This window comes from Podarcis bocagei, assembly GCF_964188305.1.
Source record: "Podarcis bocagei genome assembly, chromosome: 11".
NCBI classification, from domain to species: Eukaryota; Metazoa; Chordata; class Lepidosauria; order Squamata; family Lacertidae; genus Podarcis; species Podarcis bocagei.
In genome coordinates, this window is record NC_138136.1 from 33,197,323 (window position 1) to 33,222,317 (window position 24,995).

Here is a 24,995-nt window from a genome sequence, read left to right on the forward strand (position 1 = left end):
AGCGTGGCTAGGAAGTGGTCTCTCATCCTCGCCACCACCATCCTCGCGGGCTGTTCAAGCCCATTCAGCCGAACCTGATCAGTGCAATAATCATCGTAATAATAATGAAACCCACCCGGCTTTCTACCACCTCCTTCCTCCAGCGCCGCTTTGTGTATTCAAGCCCCTACAAAGACTTCTCTCTCTTTCTTTCTTTCTTTCTCTCTCTCTCCCCCCCCCCGCCATTAACCGTTTGAGAGCCGCCAAACTCCCAACTCTACCTTGCCTGCCATTCAATTACTCCGGCCACACACACTTCCTCCATTCTTTTCACTTTTCTTTGTTCTCTCTCTCTTTCCCACCCCCCCTCCCCAGAACTTGTGGTTCCCACCAAAAAAGAACCCTTTTGCTTTGCGCCCCAGATCCGTAGATTTTCTTTTTCTTTAAGTAACAATCCACTCCTTCCGCCTCGCCCCCTTTTCTCTTTCCCCAAACTCTTTGTTTCACAGGTAAACTGGAGTGGCCACAGCAGCGGAATCCTAGATGGTGGGAACCTTCCCCACCCGACAAATGCAGAAAATTAGAGGGGAGGGTATAGTTACCTTTTAAAGCAGTTTATTGCAGAGACTGGAAAAAAATCAAGAAAAAAAAGAACGATTGGAAAGGAGCACCAAAAAATAAAAATAAAAATCACAGCGTGCTTGTTAATCCAGAAGTGCCCTCATGCAAGCCCTGGGCTTCTTAGTCGCTGGTCCAGGCTCGGGAGTTTTTCTCCTCGTGACCCCCCCGGTGGTGAACACCTGATCCCCGGCTGTGGAAGTCCGGCTTGGGGAGCTGCAGGCACCCAGATGCACCCAGCCCGCTTTCCCTGCAAGTTCAAATGCGGGCTCCGCCACCCATCATTATTATATCATGGTACCGTCAGCGCTCCAGAGGAGGGGCCCTGCCCTGCCTCTCCGAGAGGAGGGCTCTTCCCTCCAGCGCAAGGCGAGGTTCGCCAAGGCAGACGAGCCCCGAGCCAAAGGGGGGCAGGAGGAGCAGAGCGGCGGCGGCGGCGGCGGCTTCCCTGCGCCCGCCTCGCCTCTGCCCCCTCCCACAGCCTCCTGCCGGACTCAGCAAGTCCCAAGAGGCTCGGCAGAGCGCGGCCTCCTTCAGCCCCTCGCCGGGGATGCCGGAGAAGCGACCGGGAGGCTGGAGCAGGGGACCTTCCCGCCTTCCGTCGCCCAAACTGGGAGAGCAACTGGTTTCAGTGGGACAAGGATGGAGACCCCCCCTCTCTCTAATATGTGCCATAGAGCGTTCTGATTAACTAATTTTTATTTTATTGTATTCATAGCCCATCTTTCCTCCAAGGTTCTCTGCCTCAATTAAACCCCACAACAGTCCTGGGGGTCACCCCCTGAGATTCATGGCCGAGATGGGATTTGAACCTTGTTCTCTCCCAGGCCCTAGTCCAACCCTCTTAACTACTGCACCGCACTGGCTTTCTAACCAGTGAAACACCCCCTGTGGTGGGGTGTGGGATTTGGGGGTGTCGTGTGAACCCCTCCCATGGGAGGATGGGTTACAAACTGTATAGGGGTGCTCTTCTTGAAAAAAACATCGCCCCTGTTAAATTATGACTCCCAACCAGCCACTGTCCTGGTGGTCCATCTAGCTCAGTATGGTCCACACTGACTGGTGGAAGCTCTCCGGAAAGGGGATATTATCCTTTCTAGGATTTCTAATTAAACTGCTGTTTCCTGGGTTGCCAAATATATCTGCAAACTGAAGGAAAGCCTGTGATAAGGACAAAGTGCATTCTTCAAACATATCCACAGCACTTTATTATCTTCATATATCTGTGATGCGACTTAATGCAATCTGCCCATCTTATAAAGACAGTAACTTGCCTCCAGTCACTCAGAGTTTGGACTGGCAGGGCTTTAAACTGAGATTTCCCAGGCTTTGTTCTAAAAGTAGGGTTGCCATATTTCAAAAAGTAAAAACCAGGACACCCCAAAAGTTGTTTTGGTTTTTTTAAGGAAAACTTGGAAGTTTTTGAGCTTCCAATGCCAAATAAGCGTGATTTTTCGACTTACTCACTGAAGATCTAGGACAAAGCGCTAACTTCCAGAAATTACCCCCAGATGTCACGTCCGCCTTTAAAATCCCAGCAATGTTTGGGAAAATCCGGACATATGGCAGCCCTCTCTAAAAGCCATCATCGTGGTGGCAGGCATGTGTGTTGTACTGACACTAGCTTTCTTAGCAAAGGGTACATGAAGTGTAAAGGGAGATGAGCATCTTTGTGTTGGCTAGAGCTCATGGGAGTTGTAGTCTGAAACAACTATAGAGGGCATTAAGTTTGCAAATGCTGATTTAGGGGATTCCGTAGCTGAACCATGCTTTAGTTTGTACTGGTCACACATACATGAAACTAAGGTTTGTTCAGTTATTATACATTGTACATGCAGAGAGGGAGCAAGACTGCCCCCTTCCAGCCCCATCTTAAGATTCCCAGGCGCGAGAAACCGGTCCCCCTCCAGATGTTTTTGAACTACAAAAGGCCATGATGGGTGGAGCTGAGAAGACCTGGAGTCCAAAAGCATCTGGAGGTTCCCCACCCTGACTTAAGATGCTTGTTTCCCCCCAACATCCACACATTCACCAGGTGGGATGCTTATCCATTTGCTTCCTAGAAATATTTGTTTGTGGAACAAGACTGAAAACTGGTTCACCCGATACAAAAGAGCTCCACACAATGCGCCTCAACTGTTCCAAGGGATACATTCAAACAAAGAACCACGGCATGTGTGAACCAAGGCCTCCACAGATGCAGGTACAACTTTACTGGGAGAAGATAAATGTGTGAATACCAATAGTAATAGTGGTGGTAGCAGCAGTAGTAAGTGGAAATAATACACTTGAAAGAGTTAAGTGTACTGTATCATTGTAATGTGGAAATCTCTTAGCATTGTGAAAATGCTTCTACTAACACACAATAAATATGAATAGGCAAGAAATGTATCTTCTGCAGGACACAAATTTATAATCCTAAAAAACAAGCAACTGGCCAATGAAAAACCATCTCCCAAGCCTCCTTTGTAATCTTCTCATGCCAGTAAAAGAGTAACATCCTAAACCCTCTCTCGCTTGAAGGGAGTTTTAAAGAAAAATACATTTGTAATTGTTAGCTTCATCCCTTTCTCTGCCAGAACTGTGGACAGTCCAACATTAACAGCTTTTCTCGCCAGGGGTGTTTCCCTCTGAGGTTTAGCAATCTCCAGCCCTTAACACTGGGGGGGGGGGCTTTTACAGTGCGATGTGGTCAGCTTCCCTACAGAGCTGGTGCCTTCTGTTGAAGGTGGCAGTGGGTGCTCCTTTTCTCAGTGTGCCCATGGATATTCATGCTTCCCCCACCCCACCTTGCCCCGCTGATTCATTTGGCCTTGTGGCTGGATTGTTTGTTTCCCCTTAATTGCACTTGGAGAGGCTCACGCTTTTTATTTCTTGGCCTGGGGAACGTTGTTTACAGCAAAGGTCAAAGACTTCTGTTTTACATCATTTGATTCTGCACTTCCAGGTTTCTTGGATGTGCAGTAAGGTCTGGGTTTTTACCTTAGGGGGAGTAGCATGATTGTTACTTCCCTGCAGTTGCTACCTATGTCATCCCAGTAAAATTAAAACCGCAAAGTCATGTGGGAGGGGCTGGCAAAGTTGTTCTATCCCATGTCAATCTGGCCCCTTCCAGGGGGTGGGGCGAGGCTGCTGTAGCAAGTCACCATGTCATTATCCCCTCCCACATAATCTCTCTTTTAATAGGACCAGGGTGGAGTGGGAAGCAGCTATGGGGGAGCATGAGATACGTTGCTCATGCAACGTAAGAACTGGCCCTAGAATGACTGTCTGGCTCTATTATAGGGATTCCCACTGAGGCCACATAGTAAAGGATTGGTTAGTGCTTCCATGTGTAGGCCTGCACTTAATTATTCTAAAAAGAGAGAGTTAAGACTGATACTGTTTTCTATCGCTGCTGCTAGATTTTCTGCTTGCCGTTAAATGTACTCCTGATCCCCTTTTCTGCTTAATTCCTGTACTTCACGATAAGACAATTTTTACACTTTATGATTTCCAGAGGAGCAGCCATGTTAAGCCTTCCACATCAAAACCAAGAAAGTTGGAGCCTTGTGGCACCTTAGAGATTAACCGATTTATTATGGGAAAAGCTGTCATGGAGTACAGTCTACTTTATCAGATGCGCAAAGTGTTATCCTGAGTCGTGGGTAAATATATATATACCAGGGAAGTCCAACTCCCAATAGACTGTGATCTACCCATTGTCACTGGATGGACCAAAGTTATTGAGCTTTTTGGGGGGAGAGGGGATCACTGAGGGGCCAGGGATCTACCAGGATCTACCAGGAACACCCTGTGATCTACCAGATGATCATGATCTACCTGTTGGACATACCTGAATTATATACCATGGTTGGGGGGAGATCGTAAAAAGTCAGGTCAGAGTGAAATGACATGCAGAAAAGTGCAGTGATAATTACATACTTAACAATGGTAATTCATAAAACATCTTTTGATGGCACAGATATCCTGGCATTGGTCAGCTAATTAACACATATAATGTGCTAAAATGCCTTTGTTTTGGTTAGATTCTTTGTTCTTGAAGGTCATTTACAGAGTGTCCTGGAAAGCAGAAATGCCCCCAACCCTGCTTTTGAATACTACTATTCCTGATGTCAGATTTGTGCCCATTTATCCTTTTGCACAGTGTCTTTTGCATGGCATTTGTCCTATGTAGAATGCAGAAAAGAACATTCCTAGGAGACACTGGCATAAGGAAGAAGAGTAGGAGAAGAAGCATGTGATGTTGTCAATGATATTATTAGGTTCTGTAATAGTGTTGTCAGAATATACACAGTGATGACTTAAAACACAGCTAGATCATTCTTTTTCTCATTTTGGACTGAAGCTGGTCTTGGGGAGAAATGCATCAAATTGCAAATGGGCTGTGGCTAATGTCTTGTGTATATCACTTCCTAAAGCAGTCGTGGGAGTGCATTGGATGCAGAGAAAACAAGTGTCTGCTCAGTTAGATATGTGGAAAGAGTTGGCATCTGCAATGATTACATTGTTGCCACTACTACTGTGTTGTTGTTTGTTGCCGCACACTTTAAGTTGACTTCTTGGAACAGAGTAGGGGATTTGGAAAATAGTATACCTTATTGGCGCTGTGAGTTAAACCACAGAGCCTAGGGCTTGCCGATCAGAAGGTCGGCAGTTCGAATCCCCGCAACGGGGTGAGCTCCCATTGCTCTGTCCCAGCTCCTGCCAACCTAGCAGTTCAAAAGCACATCAAAGTGCAAGTAGATAAATGGTACCGCTCCGGCAGGAAGGTAAATGGTGTTTCCGTATGCTGCTCTGGTTCGCCAGAAGCAGCTTAGTTATGCTGGCCACATGACTTGGAAGTACACTGGCTCCCTCAGCCAGTAAAGTGAGATGAGTGCCGCAACCCTAGAGTTGTCCGTGACTGGACCTAATGGTCAGTAAAAGGGTCCCTTTACCTTTACCTTTACACCTTACCATTCTGGCATCAGGAATGGGCATTGTTGGGCATTTGCCAGTGCTCTGCAAGGAATCAGCTACGTACCTGGATGTCATGCCTCTCCATCCGTCGCTCTTCAAGGAAGTGAGCATTGACAAGAGCAAGGGATGGAGCCATTTCTTCCACTTTCCTTGATCTTTCCCAAATAATGGATTGGGTCCCCCAAAAGGGAAGGAATTGAGCAGCAGTGGTGGCACCAAGATGGCAGGCCCACTTAGGAATGGGGGTCCATTGAAAGCAACTTGCTCAAGGTCCCCCTCCCCCACATACCTGAAGACAGCACCAAACTACCCAATTGTTTTTGTTCAATAGCATATACTACAAAAGTTCAAAGAGTGTATGCAATTAAGAGGTGTATACTAACCCTCTAAATCCTAATATTCCATGAATATTCTGGAAAACATCTGCACCTTACAACTATTGCAAAATTAAAATCTAGCACTGAACCACAGAGATGGAATGTGCCTTGAAAGTTCAATAAACTCTAAGCAAGCCTACCTTTGAAAAGTAGATGTACTGTGATACAGAAGGCAGCAATCGTAGGTTGGTGAGGTGGAGTTGGTCACTTGGCTTCTCAGCATGGAGGTTGCTGGTGGTAAGAGGAGGGGCAAGATTGGCAACAATGTGCCGCTCTGCCCTGTGCCACTGACCACTACAGCACTGTTTGGCAAATGGTACGGAATATGCCGCTGTCTCGGGCCTACAATCGCATTACATATACAACAGTCACAATATAAGAGAAAGCTCTGGGTGATCCGCACATACCACTTTAAGAATATTTGTGAACAAGAGTAAGCCAACCAGGCTCCAAGCTGCACACAAGTCAATTTAAAGACACATTTCCCTTCCAGGCAGATACAAACTCTTGAAAATCCAAACATTTAAGGTAAATGTGACATTATTGAATGCACATTTGTCTAATTTTGGTGGCTTCCAAACTATTTCTCCAGAGAGTAACATGCATTTAGGTAAGACATTCTGAAGCACGCTGTAATCACAGGAACAATGTGTTGTGTACCTCTAAACAGTGTTATTTTTCTAGAAAAAAAAGAGGTGCTGGAACTCACAATGAACGCCTCCCTCGTTCTTATAGAATGGCAATGGCGCTCACCAGAGAGGTTCCAGAACTGAGTTCCCACTGAGAAAAAGCCCTGCCTCTAACCATCAGTGAAGCCCATAACACACTGGCCCTTCCTACACCTTCAGCTCAGAAGCTGCTCTAAGTTGTGGTGACTGTGTGGCCATAGACAACAGTCACCAGCCACACAATGAGGTCACAGCCACTGTGTTTTTAAACAGGTATCCTGTAATTCCCGGTTGTCTCTTTCAATGAAAAATTATTTTTTAAAAATGAAAAACTCAAGACAATTTCATTCATTCAGCTCTTGTGGTTGCCACAGAAGCTGTGGCATGATGAATCAGAAGTTTTGCTTCCCTTATTATATTTTTACAACACAAGAGTTGCTTGGAAGCAAGCATCAATACTGTGGAGGAAATAACTTGCATTAACTCTTTCCTGCAAAACGTTGTGTGTGCAGATTTAAGGGTGGGATCTGTACATTATGCAGCTAATATGGAAAGTCGAGAAAAGTATGGGTCTGAAACTATTTACTGAGCTGATATTTGGTTTCTTAATACTGCTGTGAGACTCACTCCTTTGGGCGGTGTCCTCTGTTCTCCCTACCCTCCAATATTTGGAGTAAATCCCACAAGATTTACTGTATTGCCTTTGGTTGCCATGTTCTGCTTTTCATCCAAAGAACTCAGCGAATTGTCCAGTCAGTTTCCCACTCAGAAGGCTTACATGGCCAGCTTGTGAAGTATGGCAGTGTCATGTGCCTTTAAATTATTTTCAGGGACATTTACTGCCTTCACATGCATCACTCAGAAGGAATTGGTTCAAAACTGTGGCCGTGGTATACAACAAAAGGCATATCTATCTGTCTGTCTGTCTGTCTGAAACTAATTAAGAGCTTCTGCTTCTTCATTTGTCACACACACAAAAATGGGGCTGACTAATACATGAGTGCAAATGAACTCCTGCTCTCACAAAGTCCTGTGATCTTTCAGAAAGGCATTGCAAATTACCCTGGCTTCCTTGTAAAGAATGGAAAAGTTTCTGCTGAGGAGTCAAAAAGTGCTCGAAGACTGCAGTCACTGCAACTAGGGATAAGGACAGTGATATCGCTTGCTTCAGCTATAACACCAGGTCAACCATACAGTAAGACTAGCAGCTGGCTGGAGTGACACAAAGCCAGCACAAGCACAATCCAGTGGTCACCTGGTGTGCTAGAAGCAGCATAGGAACAGGCATGGGAACCAACGCCAAGGTTCGTGTGGGCTTCAGCCCCCACAGTAAAATATTTGAGGGGGCCGGGCCCCCACAAAGTTGATGGGCATTCCCATTCAAATGGTGTGTGTGATCGATTATGTGGGGCAGGGCTTACATGGGCCCCCACAATATTTTATTCAAGTTGACACCCCTGTGAGGGGCTCTTGCATTGCTCTGAACATGCCAGGCCCTCTATGCAATCTGAAGGGGGTGCTTCAGAGTCTTCTGTAACATCTTGGGAGTAGGGGGGAGGAAGGCAATATCCACTGTTGATCCTTTGTGCCCCCCAAAAAGTTCTTGAGCCTGCAAGTCAGCCAATAACATAGAAAGAAGCAAGATTGGAAATGCAGTCAGAGTAGTCATGGAGATCGCACTAGAGGGTTACATATGGAGAAATTTCTTCTGCTGCTGCTGCTTCTTGGAATAAAGGTCAACATGAGAGAAACCGTTTCGGTCAGAGTGGCAGAGTTACCCCAGAAAACAGAAGTCGTTCCATACGAGCATTGGGCCTGATTGGATTCAGCATATCAATTCTTTAAATTATGTGAACTGGGTAGGGCATTCACAGATCCAGAACAAATTCCAGAGGGCATCTGATTGACTCCAGAGCTGCTGCTCTAGCATTTCCCTGATCATTTTTAAAGAGGTTTTTTGTTTGACTTCTGAAAAGCTTGAGGTTTACCCAAGCCTGCTGCTACACCTCGTGTGTGTGTGTGTGTGTGTGTGTGTGTGTGTGTGTGTGTGGTTTTTGCCATCTTGACTACATAATAAGCAATGATGCTCACAGCTTGAACATAAAAAGAGGGAGTTATTTAGCAAATAAGTAGTTGTCTGTATCAAGCATGTTTTATACATGTTAATTGTCATACCAGTTCTTTATAATTTTAAAATTGCAATGAAACCGTACAGATACCTAGGAGAATGGTGCTAATTTGCCCTCAGTACTGAGGATATAGTTGCTTGTACCTGTAGGAGGACTGGCTGCCGGGGGCCTGAAGGGCCCCGCCCTTGCCTCTTTCCACCTGGCTTGGGGCTTGACAGGCTTCACAAGGATAGTGGCTGCTGCTTAGTACCAAGGACTCCTCTTTTGAATTGTTTTTAATTTTTATCTGTGTTGTTTTAGATGAGATCATCTTGGCTGTGAGCCCTGGAAGACCTGCACCCTGCCTTACTGGCCCTTTCCCATCTGGCCTGGGAGAGTGGAGTGCTGACTGACTCCAGCTACAAAAGCTGAGGCTGCTGAACAGATTCTTGAGCTGGAGTATTGTTTACTGGGGGGGGGTGTTGAGAGAGCTGTTGCTGTTATTTAGTTTTACATCTTATGATTTATGTGGAAATTGTTTCCATTAGATTGTGTACTTTTTGATGTGTTTTATTTATTGTTTATGACTTGTTATGTTGTTTGTAATTATGTAAATCTTGTCATGTTGTAAGCCGCCTTGAGCATAGTTTCAACTATGGAAAGGCGGCATACAAATAAAATGATGGTGATGATAGGAGGAGAACTTCAATAGCATAACTCTTGATAACTACTGTAGTCACACATGCAGGTGCTCACATGGCCAGACGGTGGGCCAGCAATGCATGACAAAACCAGTGTACGAATGACAGAGTCCCCAGGAATATGTGGGCCTCCAGGATTTCAGTCAGGGGATATCCACAGCCCTACCAGGGGATGCCAAGAACTGAACCTGAGACTTTCTGCATGCGAGGCAGATGCCATCCCACAAAGCTTCCCTTTCCCTACCGATGTGCACTTCTGCTACATGGACACGCATAGGCTTTTGTGGAGGTTGATGCCATGTATTCAGTGAAGACCCTACACAGTCCTTACCCTTCCAGACAATCTGTTCAATGAGCATTCATCTTGATTTGTTTGCAAGGAAATTAGATGATGTTGTGTCAAGCAAGTGTTGCCCCATACTTTCCATTTTCACATCACTATTCTTATTGCAAAATGCCCGTTCTTTTGGGGAAGTGGGCTCATTTCATAAGAGCGTCAAATCAGCCTGAAGTTTTCCATGATGTCATTGAATCCCACCCCAAAATAGTGGTTGTCTGGAAATGCCCTGTGTAAATAGAAACTGAGTTTCATGTTATGTGTATTAACCAAAGGTAAAGTAATGATTAGTGATAGCAGCCCAAGATCTAGTGGGTTCTTTCACGCCAATATGTGGAATCTATCCCTTCTATTATGCTCTTGACGTCACTGTCACCCCAGTTCCCTGACCCACAACCTCCTCAGCCTCTTGACCTCCTTGTTCCTTTTCCCCAGCAGCAACAGATAGTTCCTTGTCTCTCAACACAAACCTTATCTTTTCCCTTTCCTCACACCAGCTGCACTGTCTGTTTTTGTTATGGCTCTTTCATCTTAGCAATTAGGGTGGCTACTTAACATGCCATGACATCACTGCAGTTCAGCAAATGCCTGGTATGGAGGAGGGCAGCTGGGAAGGGGAACTCACAGACAAGTGATAGCTAGCCCCATCTACAAAAAAGAATGGGTCTGTGAGCTTTGACCTGTAAAGTTTTTTGCAGATCAGGACCCCAATTTATTCTGGAATGCCTCTCCTGATATGAGCCTCTTCAGATGCTTAGATCTTCCTCTGAGGGAGGCTCAGGGTGCTGACAAAGGGAAGGACCTTTTCAGTTGTGGCTCCTGTCTGTGGAATATTCTCCCCAGTGAGCGCCACCTGGCGTTTTCATTGACATCAGATGATGTTGGCCCTGTATGGATGATGAAATAAAATAAAAAACCCAACCAGCATTGATATTAATCTTGCTAGTCAAGTCGGTGCAAGAGGTTTGCACCTTGAAATCTCCACTATTTATTTATGACCAAGGGGAGCCTATGTGGTTTACTCCAGATGTTGTTAGATTCCCACTATCAGCCTCAGCCAGCATCAAGAAGTAGTCAAACAACATCCATAGGGTACAAGATTGGTTGGAAAAGAGGCAACCAAAGTCTGACACACTTGAACTCACTCCTACCTACAACTTTACAGATACTCATGTAAAACAGTTATTCAAAATGCGTATTTTGAATAATGGTGTTAAGTTCTGTGCAAGTGATCTATATGCATTTATCCCACAGATACATTACTTCCAAATAAACACATACATATTGAATGCTAACTTTATTTAAAATTTAATCTGTCGTGACATGAAGTAATTTTTAAATGCAAGTTAAATAATTATTCAGTTCAGAGCAAAGCAGTTAGGCAACCAAAAAACGTTCCACTTGCTAGAAAAATAATAAAATGTGGTTCTCAGGATAAAAATCCTGAGATACCCATTTGTCCTGTAACACGTTGGCATGTCCACAGAAGGCAGAAATCATCAGACCCATTTGCTGACAAATTGAGAGCCAACATACAGAAGATGCTAAGACTTAGTCATTTTTATTAGGCACCCTGAAAATGTCTCCAATAAGACTGGCCTCTACTTTGAGCAACATATCATCGATTTTTAAACTGGTAAGGTTATTAACTTAACTTTAAAATGATTCTTAGCTGCTGGTCAGGCCTACAAAATGAAAGCCCTAGAAATCAAGAAGTTAGCACTCTCTCACTTCATATGTGCTTATTTGCTTTATTTTCCTCCCAAGCATTTCCAGACAGGGCCTGTTCTGTGGACCCTTTCCTGAGGCCCTATCAGCTGCTGCGCCTAAGCACAATGTAGCGATTAAAGGAGAAACCCTCAGCCTTCACTTTGAATTTCCTTGCATATGTTGGCTTAAGCCAACCCCTTAACCTTTCTGCAACATAGTTTTTGTGTGCACGTTTATGAAGCCTCTCTCTCCCACCACCACCCTCCTTCGACTCCCCCTTCCTTCTTGACTGTAGATCAAACACTTCCATGACATATGGGCAAAGTATTTGCCAAGAAATTGCTCTTCTCACGATGGGAAATTGCAGCCCCGTTCCTCCCTCGTTTCACACACCATACAACAATGTCCAGCTCTCCCCCCCACACCCCCAGCAGCCCTTTCAGGCCATGCTGGGAGGAGAACGGGGATGAATGGGGGTTGTTTCGCCTTGCCACCCTCAAGGTCTTGTTTTTACAAGGCGATCCCTATCCTGCCCTCTGCCTGCCTCCCCTTTGCCTGTGTAATACGAAAGACATCTCTAACCTCAGTCATAGGGGACGAGGGAGGGGGAGACGTCGTGAAAAGATATTCATTATCTTTACAGTTCTCTTAATAGCTAGTCCCAAAGGCCTATTCAAAATATCATTAACAATGGAGCTCAACAGAGGTATAAATGTCAGAATATGACCAGGGTCAGACTCCTTTTTTACAGGCTTACGCCTCCCTTATTACGATTCTCATGTGCCTGTTTTATTCTTGGCTTTCCACTTCTGCATCTTAGTCACACAGCTTTTGTGCTTCCAATTGCATAGGCGGGTGGAACACCTTTGATTTTGTGGCAGTCCTGTAACATAAATAATGTGGTCTCAATCAGTGGGGTGCCCTTAATTTTGGTTTTCTTCTTGGAAGACGCCTGTGCGTGAATTTGTTTTATGTGTGGAAATCAGTGCACGCTGACCAACGAACAGTCTTCGCCGTATGGCTGTATTCCGATGGCATGAGTATCAGAACGACCAGTAGATTCTTATCTGCTGCAGCCTTCATCCACCTTCACAGCTGTTGTAGCTGTTGTAACATACCACTTGTTATCTTCTGCTTGGTTCTGCTATTGAGGACTTTTTGGATCATTCTTTGTTTAGCTCTTTCCCCTTGACCTTATCGCCTTGGGTGACCCTACTGGGTCACCATGGCCTGTAGAACAAATTTTATTCCAGACTTCAGAACAAGAGAGCATGCAGAACTACTTCTTCTTCTTCTTTTTTATAAGTGGATATAACACTACAGCTCAGCCAGGGGTGCCAACTTGAATGAAATATGGAGGGGGGGCAGATATGCCCTGCCCCATCGATCACATGACGCAGTGCATGGGCACAATTTGAATGGCAATGCTCATGGACTTTGGGGCAGGGTTCAAATATTTTAATGGGGGGCTGAAGCCCTGTTATGTACTGAGCTGAATCCTAGAATAGGATCCAGAATGCAGCAGTCTGATTGGTCTGCAGGAGCCACCCAATCCAGCTCCAGGTGGAAGTGAATCAGTGCCCTGATTAGCCTGCAGGAGCAGCCAATCAGGCTCCTGGAGGAGGTGAATCCGCAACCTGATTGGCCTACAGGAGCAGCCCGGAATTAGCCAATCATGCGGGGCCCGTTGTGTAAAGAATGTATATGTAGCTAGACGTTTTGGGGAAGTTTTCATTCATTGCTACTATGAGCTGTATAAAGAGCATGAAATTCATACTCAACTCCGAGTATATTTCAAGCCCCCTCATGCCCTAGACGTTGGCTCCTATGAACCCAGGTTTGGCAACACTTCAACACAAAAGACCACTTTACGGAGTTCTGTACAAACTGATATGAATAGAAAGGTTTTTGGGGGGAGGAAGAGAGTTATTTTTTCTGATATTAATTCTGTTTTATAATGACAAGTTCAATATGTTCCAGGGGGCTCATTCTTTCAAAATACTTAAAGAGTGGGAATTCTATGTAAATGTGAACTAGTGCTGTCTAGTTCTATGTAGCAACTATTGTTTTCATCCAATGTGATTAATTAATACAATTCTCCATTGATAAATGTTCATCTTAGTAAGAACAAATTAATTAAAACTTAACAGACAATACCCACTGTTAGACACACTGTTAGTAGATCCATTACAATTGATACTTAGATAATTTAAGTCCGTTGATTTTTATGCATACCACCCACGACCTCCTGCAGTGGCTGCACCCAGATTGACATTGGGCCCCTCCCTCAACATTTTGCGCTGATTATTGTGGCCCTCACACCATACATTTAAAGCACATGGCTTCCCAAAATAATCCTGGAAACAGTAGTTTGTTAAGTTCACTGGGAATTGTAGCAGTGCAAGGAGTAAACTACAGGTCCCAAGATTGGGGGATGCTATGTGCTTTGACTGCATAGTGTGGGTATGAGCTGCATAACAGCAAACAAAATTTGTAGTGCTGACCTTTTCTCTTTCTTCATGTTCTATATTGCTGTTTTATGAAATTTTTAATGTTGTAAGCTGCCCTGAAAATGGGATATAAATGCTGTAAAAATTTAAAGATTGGTTTGTTTGCTTTTATTTCATGTGCAGTACCCTAGCCCGGCATGTGCACTGCTGAAAAGTTATATATTACTTTCAACTAGTTATCTCAATTCTCTTATTGATGGTTTAATATTGTATCAATACAAACTTTGTTGCCTGTAGCCAGAGGCCACCACAATCACATGGAACACGATGTAGTCTGTGTGTAATTTTATTTTGATTGGTTGTGTTTTCATCTGTATTCTACTGATAGTATTATCTGCTCATATGTTCAGCTGAAGGAGCCAGTGATTTTGTGAATAATAGTGTCAGCATTGGATAGCCCTGACAAGTGCCTTTATAAATATTAAGTTTTAATCACTTAGACAGAGCTACGGGTACACACTAGTTTTGAGATGATCTTTTGGTTCTAGTGTGTTACTTAATAGGAAAGAGAGGGGGGGGACACTAAATATAGCTTTCCTTCTAACTATTAGTGGTAGCATTTCCCCCCTCAAACTGTATATTAACTCATATTTTCCCCAAATTTCAAAAAACAATTATCAAAATTCTGCTGACACAAATTTATTAAATGAAGCAGTTAAAAGACATATTTAATCATCAGATAAAACTTATCAGCTGACAAGCTTTATTTGACACAGTCATGAAACTTGGAAGAAAAAATAACTACATGCAGGATGCTATTGAGTCAACCCAACTAGCCTTTATCTTTGTGTGATTAGAGAGAAAAGTTCTCAAGCCAAGGTGTCTATGAATTCTAGAGGTCTTGTACCTTACAGGACACTCGGCTTAATATCTATCCCAGAAAAACTGATGAAAAGTGTTGTTGAGGATAAAATGGCCAAGCATACAAAAGAAAAAGCCTTGCTGAAGCAGAACCAGCAAGGGCAAGTCCTGTCTCAAGAACCTATTAGACTCTATAGACAGAGGTGATCCAGTTGATACTGCGTACCTCGACTTTCAAAACTTTTTGACAAGGTACCTCACCCAAGACTCCCGAATAAGCTTAACAGTCATGGAACAAGAGGAGAGGTCCTCTTGTGGATCAGGAATTTCTTAAGAAGTAGAAAGCAGAGAGTAGGAATAAACAGACATTCCTCCAGAGATGCAGAAAAGTAAGTCCCTCAAAGAACGGTATTGGGACCTGTGCTTTTTAACTTGTTCAAAAACAATCTTGATTTGGGAATGAGCAGATGGCCAAGTTTGCTGATGATACTAAATTTTTCGGGGTCATTAAAACAAAAAGAGATTGCAAAAAAGAGCTCCAGAAGGATATCTCCAGAAGGATAACTGAGTTAATGGGTGGTAAAATGGCAAATGCAACCCAGTGTGAACAAGTGTAAAATGATGCATGTCAGGGCATAAACTCTTAATTTCACATATATGCTCATAGGATCTGAACAGTGACTGACCAGGAATGAGACCTTGGGATCATTGTGGATAGCTCTATGGAGGTGTTGATCCAGTGTGGGGCAGCTGTGAAAATGACAGATTCCATGCTAGGGATCATTAGGAAAGAATCTAAAATAAAACTGCTGATCATAAATACAAATCTATGGTGGCCTGCCTAGTTTTGCTGCCTCCCTACCACTCACACTGAAACATCGCTTACCGGGGTCATGTGAGCTTCTGGTAAGATCTTGTGGGATTACATGGAGGCCTCCAGAAGCCTCCACACAACCTCTTGGGGCTCTCACAAGATCTCCCCAGAACCCAGAAGCCATCGCAGCTGCTTTTCTGATGGCTGCAGTGGTGTACTTGGGGAGGCCACCCCTTGGATTCTACCACCTGAGGTGGCTGCCTCTGTCTACCTCAGAGGACAGGACACCCCCCTGGGGAACTGTGGGAAAATGATTGCTTGTACATAAGAGCATGAGCAGAGTTCTTATTATTGCAGAGTGATTTTACAGCACGAGATATTGCTAAGAGCATGATGAGCACGTGAACACATCATGCTAGACTAATGATTGGCTCACGTAGATAACACTCTCTTTGTCTGTGGGCAAAAGCAAGGTTACATTCCTTTGATTTGGTACCTTTGAGTACCAGGCAGAGCAAGCGCAGTGCTGGAGGAGGGAGGATGATCTACTTTTTACTGCACACAATAAACGTTACGGCTGAAGCCAAAGCTTTTTCTTCAAGTCATCTTGGTGTGAGACTGATTTCTTACTGATTTTCTTACTGATGTCGAGCTGGATTCTCGACATTTGGTGCCCCGTGTGACTACCTTCGGACTCCACGTTGTTTCTCATCGTTCAGCGCTCACCACACGTCTTTCATCCGCTATGGATCCCGGTGAGTGCTCCCTTGCTACCCCGTGTATGTGATTCTGGACTACGTTAAGGACTTATCAGCACTCATCTCGCCCGGCAAGGGCTGCAGACGCGTCGTTCATCCACCTAGTGGATCCCTGGTGAGTGCTCCCAACCCCCCCCCCTTTTCTTTTGCCATTATGGGGCAGTCTCTCTCTCCACCACAGAAAAAGTTTTTTGAAGACCTTAAATCTCTTTTGGCCAGCAACAGCCTTCTTGTCTCAGATGCTGATATCGTGTCTCTTATAGAAGCATTGGATATTCACTGTCCCTGGTTTCCTCAGAATGGGAATTATCATTTAAAAGACTGGGAAAAAATAGGACAATTTTTCCAAAACCATCCTCAGATTGATGTCAAAGTTTTGCATGCCTGCTGTAAGGTTTATAAGGCTATCTCAAGCCTAACTCCTACAAATCTCCTCCTGGCCGCTGCTTCAGCTCCTTTGCCCCCCCTCCCAGTCTTCATGCTGCCTTTAGAAGCACCGTCTTATCAGCCTCCTAAACAGGCAGACATTTTTTCTCCTTCGGCTCCTGTCGTCCCTCCCCTGCATTCTTCGCATTCAGCACCCCCCATTTCCACTCCTCTCCAAGAAGAGACTCTTTGTACTGCTGCTCCGTTGCTGCCTTTTGATTCTGATACTCCAAATCTCTTTCCTGTGATTGCTCCTGCACCCCCAGCCCCCGTCATGCTGACCCAAACTGATGTTCTCGATGGGCTGACGGGAGGAGGCAATTTTCTTCCTATTGCCCAACAGTTGGCCCTTGATCCTATGTATTGGGCAGCCACCACAGCCTCAGCCCAAGAGGCTCTGGCCTCTGTCACTGATGCCAGGAATGAGCGCAATGGCCGATGGGGCAGCATCAGACAGGGCCCTGCAAAGCCCTATGGACAATTTGTTGATCGCTTGTACAATACCTTCAAGCGGCAAGTTCAGGACCTGGCAGCACAAGACCTGACTGTACGCCAGCTTGCGTTCACTAATGTAAATGAGAACCATAAGCAACATCCTTTGATGTGCCCTTTGATGACAACATCAAATATAGCCATTGCTGATATCCTTACAGCCTGCCAGTCAGTGGGCACTGAGATGCACAAAGCTCATCTGCTAGCCACGGCTCTGTCCTCCACCGTGTCCCAAAATCCTGCTAAGGATAAAACCTGTTGGATTGACAGTGGCTAAGGAAAAAATCCAGCGGACTTTACCCATTACGTACCTGGGACACAAGCTGACAGCATCTGCAGCCATTCCAGTTACGCCTCAACTACAGTTTCCTGGTTATCTTAGATTGGTGGATTTACAACAAATTCTTGGACAGCTGAATTGGATAAAGAGTTATTTGGACCTGCCCACCTCCACTTTGTCTCCACTATTTTCTGCCCTTAAAGGACATAAGGATCCAGCAGACAAGATCACAGTCATTTCTTTTGATGCAGTCAACCCTAGAGGCCTGCATCCCCTGGCAATTTGGCAAATGGATGTCACCCACACGCCTTCTTTGGCTCCATTTTCTAAGGTACATCTCACTGTGGACACTGCCTCTGTGTCACCACGTTTCATTGGGCTTGGATTTTTGACTCAGCAGTACAAGGAGCAATACATCAGACTTATTTACAGCAAATGGGCTCCTGTATCTGCAGAAATGGTTGTGTGACTTCTTCTGGATTATGGTTTTTACATGCCAATAATCGAGCCACGAAATATCACACAGGTTGCTCGGAAGCGGCCATTGGACTAATATACCATTCTCATCCTTATTGGCATCACTCGGATTTTACCCCCCAGATATTTTTTTTCCTCCTCCCTCAGGAGTCCTGCCCTATGATGTGTTCCCCTGAGCATGTACAGAGGGCTGTCTTGGAACTATTGTGGACTCTTGGCAAGGGAGGGGGTGAGGTTTCAGTGTGTTCCAGTTGTTTCATTTTTGTGCTTTGGCATGGTTCCCGGACAGAAGGCGGGTTGCGGTGTGGTTCTTTGGCAAGGCTTGCAAAGACAATGGGCTCTGTTCTCGACCTTGTTGCAATCTTTTTAGTTACAGCAAGCGGAATATGCTTGGCTAGTGCCTTTAGCTGCTGAGAAAAATGATTTTAAAAAAGCTTCTCAAAGCTTTGAACCTTTTTTTTGGTGGTGGTATTCTAGCATTCCAGTAAATGCTTCATATAAGATTAGCAATAATATGAAGGATAATCGCATAAGTTTATTCCCTGTTTTTTTTTTTTTTTTTTAATCGCTTGTAAAAATAGTGCCTTATTGTTTTCGTTTTAATCATAATAGCAAAAAAATTTTAGGTCATTATCCATATTGTAATTGGACCTATGAGTATGTTAATGGATCTTCTTATTTTTTTTATTACCACTATGAGTGATAGGCCAAAAGTCTCAGTTAATAATGTCACAATTTACATGACTTATGAACAACAGGCTGCGTGTAGAGATTTTTATGTTTGGTTCGACTGGATGAGAAAGAGCAGTAAATCTACATGTTTGCTTCAATCTGATTTATGGTTATTCTGTGGCAAATTGGACCGAAGCTTTTTTTTTAATTCTATCATCTTTGTTTTAAAAATAATTAACCAAAAAAAAAAAAAAAAAAAAGGCAGAAATGAGAGAAGTTGCTTTATAAACTTTTTATGCTTTAAATGTAATCCTTGCCTCTAAAGGTGGAATTTATGCCTTAATTCATTCTCATTGTTGTATGTATATAACTGATCAATCAACCAATATCTCCACTACTATTGATTATATGGAACAAATGATAACCCATAATCCTTTGAATCCGCCTGAAGGTTTTGATCCATGGGATTGGTTATTTTCTTGGTTACTTAATGGATTATGGTTAAGAAAAATATTATTGATTGTAATTGCATGTATTGTTGGTTTTATTATTCAATGCTTGCTTTCTTTGATTTCCCAATATATTGCATGGTGGTTTCGACCAAGGCCCACCATAGGGGTTACAAGGGGAATTTATGTTGCAAAATATAAACGCTTAGGTAATGAGATATATGATTCTGATTAAGATTTCCTCTTATAATATAAACAAGAAAAGAGGGCATGTGGGAAAATGATTGCTTGTACATAAGAGCATGAGCAGAGTTCTTATTATTGCAGAGTGATTTTACAGCACGAGATATTGCTAAGAGCATGATGAGCACGTGAACACATCATGCTAGACTAATGATTGGCTCACGTAGATAACACTCTCTTTGTCTGTGGGCAAAAGCAAGGTTACATTCCTTTGATTTGGTACCTTTGAGTACCAGGCAGAGCAAGCGCAGTGCTGGAGGAGGGAGGATGATCTACTTTTTACTGCACACAATAAACGTTACGGCTGAAGCCAAAGCTTTTTCTTCAAGTCATCTTGGTGTGAGACTGATTTCTTACTGATTTTCTTACTGATGTCGAGCTGGATTCTCGACAGGGAACACATCTGGAATACTGTCTACTGTTCTGGTAACTTCCTCTCAGAAAGGATATTATAGAGTTGGAAAAGGTTCAGAAAAAAGCAATGAAAATGATCAAGCAGATTCTAGTGAATTATGATGTGGAATATGGAGAAGCAACAATGACCGTCTGATAGGAAGTGATACTAGGGTCCTGATTTACAAAGAGAAATGTGTTGTTGAGCTGTATGGGGAGATCCACAAAGGAGAATGTCACATACACCACCATTTTGTACTTAGGGGATAAGACGGGATCCCACTGGATTAGGATGACTGACAGTTGTGGATGGCTTGGTAGAGGAACTCGTTTTCCATAGAGTCTTTTATTATTATTTGCTTATTTATTTAGTACATTTGTAATGTACAGTACCTTTCTTCCATTGTGGAACTCAAGGCAGTGTACATGGGCCACACGAGTGGGTCACTATTCAGCTACTAAACAGCTCTAAACCTACATAATGTACCTTCAGACCATGTCCTAAGAGGAATTTGCTCTAAACAAAGTGATGGGTTTTGATCCTGTAGCTCAATAATTCAGATTGCAGTATTTTTTCCCCCCTGGATAGTCCCTTGGAGTTTCAGAGGGAAATAAAAAAAAGTCCTCTTAAGGCTGTTCTGCCCCAGCATAAATGTTGCCAGCAGGGTCTCTTAAAAACAGAAAGAAGGTTAAAAATTATTCTGAGGTCCATTGGCTGAAATTTGGGCTGGTGCTCAATTGCATCTTAGTCTGTTAGTGGTCCACTGTCTAAAAGACCATAAATTCAAAATCATTTGCTTAATTGGTTAATTGGTTTTTGCTTTGAAAGTTTTCACAATTGGACCAGATAATACACATGCTAATATTGTGCAGCGGTTACCTTTTTGAACAGCCTGACTGGAAATCAAGTAGCAGACACGAAATAATACTCTGGTTGGTATAAGAAGCAATGGCACTTCTGCCTATCTCCGTGTCAGGTATAAATGATAGTCTGTTTGGCCGGTATAGAATTTGATCTGTATATTTAAAGAATAGGCCTTCTGTAGTTTATAGTGGGAGTCTTTAGAGAAGGGTTTAAAAGGTCACATGCTACCAGTTTCCTTCTGCACACCGGTCTGAATGGGAACAGAGCACAATCAAATGAGGGAGAGAAACTTATCACTATCAAGAGGTCCAGGTCACAGTGAAGTACTGTGTTAATCCTTACTGTCTCAGACTTCCTTTGATAAATTTCACCCCGGGCTCATATTATTTTTGTTTTGATAATGCAGAGACTGCACCACAAGAGTTGACACAGAAGTAATACTGGACAATCAATTGCGGGTTTGTTCTTTCCCCTTTTACCTCATGCAACCAGACTTTCATAATTTACGATATGATGTTACCGCAATTGTGCAAATACTAAGTCTGGGTCCACACTGATAGGGAGGGCTCTTGAAACCAAGAAAAGCAGTGTGTCTGTCAGTAATCCTTTCCTGAGCCTCACTCTGTATCTGCTAAATGTTACAATAAATGGGAACTGTCCAAATGTATGAAACTCAATGGAAAATGACTGTAGGGCCCAAATTAACTGGGAAATTCTCCTGCAGAAGCCCCACTGAATAACTTACAAATCCCCAAGGTTCCCAATCCATCTCTACCATATTTAATTTATTGCTCTTGTACCTCTTCCTCTTTGTTCACAGGTTTGCTTCTTTAAGTTTTTTTTTGGTCCCAGTCCAAAACAGGTATACGTAAAAATATGCCCTTATTATGTCGTTCGCTTCCATTGGGGAGCTTAGAGCAGTTTAAACATGGTCCCTCAGCTGATCTGCCTTCCATGTTGTCTCCAAGGCCTGAACTACTTCACTTAAGCGATTTCAGAGACTACTCTCTGATCTTAGGTCCAGTTCTCAGAAAGAGCTGGCGAGTGAATAACCTTACACTTCAGGTGCAGGGTATCTCAGTTTTATGTGGAAGAAATACGTTTGGGAAAAGGGGGGGTATTTAGTCATAGCAGCCCCCACATGCAATCTGGAGTGGAATCCAGGAACTGTTGTTTAAATGTATGCCTTTGTCATATCCACGGCCCATTTTTCAACAATGGTTTTCAAAGCAGGTGGTAAGTTGTTGGCATCCGCCTGTCCTGAGATGCAAGGGAGTGTGCCTCTGGGGGTGAAGTCAAACCGCTGTGTTAACAGCACCAAAGTGACCTCTCTGGGGTGCAAGCTGAGCAAGTGTATGGAGGCCCTAGGCTGCCCAGATGACAAGACCCCACACTCAGCCTTGCTGTTGTGGTCCAAAGCAGAGCAACACATTTGGTACCAGCTTGGCTGTGGGAGTTGCAGAAAGGAGGCATATAAAGGCACTATCCAACCATCTTAGGGCCTCCAGATTTGCGTAGGGTTTGTTCCTTTTCTTCTCCCAAAGATATCCCACAAGGCAATGGAAGTCTAGGATCAGACTTTTCCTTCTCAGATTTTGTAGTGCTGACCACTCTTAGCATTCCACTAAGTGAAGACACAGTAGATGAAATCTGGGTATTTCCAGAAAATTACCTTTGAAAACTGGGTTTTAACGACTTTGGGTTGGGGAAATAATACCTACATAAATTAAGGGAGCTGCAGGGGATGAGATTTTTGTCCACTAGGTGGTGCTTTATCTCTTACATTACCTACCATAATTATAATGCAATTATTTGAAGCTGATAAGGATTATCAGCAACTCTTTTATCTAGGTAATAATCACCTCTGTGTTGCTGTTTTGGTAACTGGGCGAAAGGCAGAGGCCACTAATTAAGGTCTTATGCAAAGCTATGTTTCTTAGATTAGAGTATCTGGAAATTGCTCACCGACTCAAACTCTGTCCTTCAACTGCCACATTAAATACAAGTAAAGCCAGTGTTTGGTTAAGTTAGAGTCACAAATTACTCTGTAGATTTACTAATTTCTAAGGCCTGGATTTTACCTGTAATTCACCCAGATGTCCCTACAAGACCAGGCAATGTCTGTGAGAAAACAAGAGTAACACCATTAATGTGGAAAACCTCAACCTTAGCTTTCAGAGAGTTGCCACCAATTTCTTTGGCTGGGTTCCTTTGTTTTTAGCAGCTGCAGGAGAGGCAAACTTTCAGCAGAGACAGCCCCCCACCCCACCCCCACCCCGCATGAATGGAGCAACCCAAAGTGTGCTAGCCATAGTCATTCCTGTATTAGCAGAAGCCAGGATCTCAAATGTTACTTTATTGATTGATTCAATTTCTAGGACTCTCCATCCAGACTTGAAGCAAGGGGAGGCGGGGATGCCCTGCCCACATATATACAATTAACGTGCAGTTAAGACATATGTTGAAAACCATGTTCTCCTTTTACAAAATACATGAGACAGAGATTTAATTTAGAAATATTTCACACTTTGCTGATTTTATGTAGAAAAGCTTGCTTGAGAAGTGCTATGCTAAAAATGAAACAGCAGCGTTTACAAGCACGTTTGGGCTGTACCCAACACTGTTCTGCTCATGCAGCAGATTTTTGCTTCTTCAGAAGAACTTCCCACTCCTCTGCCCAGAAATCTCCCAACATCCTCTTAGTCTGCTCCAAAGGGTTGGGAGAGCCTGCCATGCGAGTTAAACTCTACTTGGGCAGCATATAAACCCAGTAAGTTCCTATACTAGATTTCATATTTTAGCATTTTATAGATTATTACAGTGGACGCTCGGGTTGCGAACGTGATCCATGTGGGATGCACATTCGCAACCCGCGTCTGTGCATGCGCGAGTTGTGATTCGGTGCTTCTGCGCATGCGTAAAGCGCAATTCGGCGCTTCTGCGCATGCGCAACCACGAAACCCGGAAGTAACCCGTTCCGGTACTTCCAGGTTTTGGAGGTCCATAACCCCCAAAAATGCAACCTGAAGTGGCTGTAACCCAAGGTATGACTATATGTTATCATTAATACTGTGTTTTCTATAGGGTTCCGTAACACAGAGAGAGAATGGGTAATCCAGGCAAAGAAGTGCTTAATCCTGTTTTCAAGAAGGTGACACTCCCTTTCAAAATACAGTCGTACCTTGGATTCTGAACACCTTGTAAGTCTAATGTTTCGGCTCCCGAATGTTGCAAATCCGGGAGTGAGTGTTCCGGTTTGCAAAGGTTCTTTGGAACCCGAACGGCTTCTGCAGCTTCCGACTGAGTGCAGGAAGCTCCTGCAGCCAATCGGAAGCTACACCTTGGTTTTCGAATGTTTTGGAAGCCAAACGGACTTCCAGAACGGATTCCATTCGACTTCTGAGGTATCACTGTACAGCTGTGTCGTTTGGGCGTCTTCTGTCACCTATAATTCCTGCTAGATCTCTAGGTGGCAGCTTACATCCAAGAGTACTTATGCACAGCTAAGAGTGGCATGCAAACTGTTCCCATTCCAAGAAAAGGTCGACCTGGCCATGGTGACGTGTGCCCTCAGTTTCATAAAGATTAGATGGCTCTAAATAGGCTTTATATGTGGCTGACTTAGAAAAGCGTTTGGAAACTTCAGCTGTTTCAAAAGGCTGCAGTGAAAGTCTTGACCACAGCTGACCCTTTGGAGCATGTGACTTCTCCATTATAGTGTCCAAGTGGTGGAACTCCCTGTCCCAGGAGATCCATCTGTCCGGCCATGTTTCCTTTCACCACCTTTTCGGGATGCAAAATATTGCTCACTCCAATGTGTTTTCCAATTTTTTTTATTTATCGCTAGAAAGTTAGATAGATAAAATATAAAATGAAACACATGCAATATATTTCTGATTATTTTAATTTTTGAATTGTTAGCTGCCTAGTTCATTCATTGAAAACAGAGAGGAGGATAAAGAATGCTCTTGGAAACAAGAATAGCAAATGATTTGCCTGAATCTTTTTGGTCCAAACCTTAGTAAAAGTCACCTTGAATGAAAAAGGGTGTATGATGCCTCAGAAAGAAATACAGTACAATCATTAGAGAAATAAGCACTGTTGTAATGGAGCTATGGAGGACATAACTTGCTGTCTTAAGTGGTAGTAGTAGTAGTAGTAGTAGTAGTAGTAGTAGTAAGGTTCAGAAACAGACTTTTCTACCTCATTTGCGATTTAAGAAGTAGGCCTGAGACTCTCCAACATAGTTCATGGGTAGTAATATTTGTCTTGTATGCTTTATATGTAATGACAGGTTGGGTTTGAGTTTGGAGCACTATTTTAGGTACAGGAGAGGCTTCCACTCAGAACACGTA

At 43.6% G+C, this 24,995-nt stretch overlaps 1 protein-coding gene across 2 annotated transcripts in view; it reads right to left on the minus strand.

Annotated features, from left to right (window-relative positions):
• The window catches only part of VCAN (versican), a 131,757-nt gene extending 130,713 nt beyond the window's left edge, over window positions 1-1,044 (minus strand). The window contains exon 1 of one of the 2 annotated variants that reach the window (XM_081213448.1): window positions 582-1,044. The gene's annotated coding sequence lies outside the window, so the exon portion shown is untranslated. The remainder of the gene's footprint in view (window positions 1-581) is intronic. The other variant, XM_081213450.1, reaches the window with a different exon arrangement.
• Window positions 1,045-24,995: the final 23,951 nt, after the last annotated feature.